This window comes from Cyprinodon variegatus, unplaced genomic scaffold (genome assembly GCF_000732505.1).
Source record: "Cyprinodon variegatus isolate N-32 unplaced genomic scaffold, C_variegatus-1.0 Scaffold295, whole genome shotgun sequence".
Taxonomy (NCBI): domain Eukaryota; kingdom Metazoa; phylum Chordata; class Actinopteri; order Cyprinodontiformes; family Cyprinodontidae; genus Cyprinodon; species Cyprinodon variegatus.
The window spans coordinates 411,404-413,185 of record NW_015150748.1 but is presented as its reverse complement, the minus strand read 5'-3'; the positions used below and the strand labels follow the sequence as shown (position 1 = coordinate 413,185).

The 1,782-nt window shown below is 31.7% G+C and overlaps 1 protein-coding gene across 1 annotated transcript in view; it reads right to left on the bottom strand.

The window, feature by feature from the left end:
- The window catches only part of LOC107090437, a 15,308-nt gene extending 14,768 nt beyond the window's left edge, over positions 1 to 540 (bottom strand). The window contains exon 1 of the mRNA XM_015383815.1: positions 372 to 540. The gene's annotated coding sequence lies outside the window, so the exon portion shown is untranslated. The remainder of the gene's footprint in view (positions 1 to 371) is intronic.
- Positions 541 to 1,782: the final 1,242 nt, after the last annotated feature.

Sequence of the window (1,782 nt, the reverse complement as noted above, 5' to 3'; positions counted from 1 at the left end):
AAACTGTAACTATAGTCATTTGTTAACATCACTTTTTTTTTTATCACAATGTTTGTATCACTGCTGATTACCTGCAAATGAAGAGATCTGTACTTAACGAAATTTATTTTTGTTTATACTGGTATGTTCAAAATAACAAAATAAAATCTAAGTCTCTAAGTCTAAGAAAATGTAAAAACAAGCAATTATTGATTTAATTCGTTAACTTATTTACTTTAATGGGGCCGTAGTATATAACCTAAAAGATCAGCAGATATAAAATGTCAACGTTAGTCTCAAATGCTATATTGTGTATATTTGTCCTTTATAACTTCATGAGTTGTTGTTTTTTATCACTAGCAGATTATTAGCAAACGGTGAAAGTACCTTACCTTTAAAGGTTTCCCTGCTACGGTCGACGCAAAAGAATTAAATAAAATGATAGAAATAAACCTTATTTAATAATGTTAGCTAAAGCACCGTATATAGTAAATATTTATAACGCAAAATGGGAAGCGTCTTCCTCTTCTGACAGTGCGTCGCCTATGCGGAGGCTATTTGCTTGCTAGTTTCGAGCAGCCGACGCATTGGCTTCTCTGTCCCGTGGAAACCGCACGTCAGCGCGTCCGCCATATTGGAAGTGGCAGGAAGTGGAAACCAGCTTTATTTACACTTAATTACCTGTTATTAAACTTCATGTAAATTTAGCGTTATTTTCCCATGAAGAAACAACTTATGGAACTGTGTATATGTATATATAACTTCAAAAAGATATGTTATAAGTACAGGACATAATAAGTTGTTCTAATAACAGGAAAAATAGAATAAAATCTACAAGGTCACAAAATACATGATACAAAAATACATAGGTAAAGTGTAAATTGTAACGTGAGCTGTCTACACGGTTACCTAAAGGTAGAATGATCAATTATAGCATTTGTAGTTTAGCAATTTACACATACAGTTATGCATAAAGGTTGTTATTGCACTCTACACTGGAAAAAACAGAAATCTAGATCTCATTTTTTCTTAAAATAAGTGCGTTTGTTCCTGGATTAAGGAGGTAAAACAGACATTTTGCCAATGGAACAAGACAATTTACACTTAAAATAAGAAAACACAGTTGCATTGTCTTATTTCAAGTGCATTTTGTCTAATTATCTTATTTTAAAAGTAAAAATACTTATTTCATTGGCAAACTATCTAATTTAGCTGCTCAAATTAAGAGTACCGTAAATACACTTAATTATTTCCAGTGTACCTGCAGTATACAATGAGCTTGATTTCCTGGAAAAAATAATCAGATATTTTTATGTTTAACTCTAGGTTTATATCTTTTTTTTTCTCTGGAATTGTAAATGTCTTGCTTTTGAATTGTGCTGCATAGATAACTTTGCCTTGCTTTGAGTTACCATTCTGGTATTGATCAGAACATGTAGAGGTGCTTCAGAGTGTCCTTTCTAGTGCAGCAATCATAACATACTTAATAATTCTCCAAGCAACTCATTTCCACATAAACAATGCATACACAATATTACATTATTGTTCTTTGCCTCATCTTCTTGATAAATTATTATAAGGCTAGGCTATTATTATTTTTTTGTTTTAACATAACCTGACACTCACAATATGGCGATTACGTACAGATCGCGACGCTCCAGACGTTGTTTCGTCCTTTCTCGCTTGCCTTCCTACTAATGCTACCTTCAAATAATATAGTAAGCTCTACACCTCTTACGTTTGAATCTTAAGTTAAAAAACTGATCATATATATATTAATGTATATATATATATATATATATA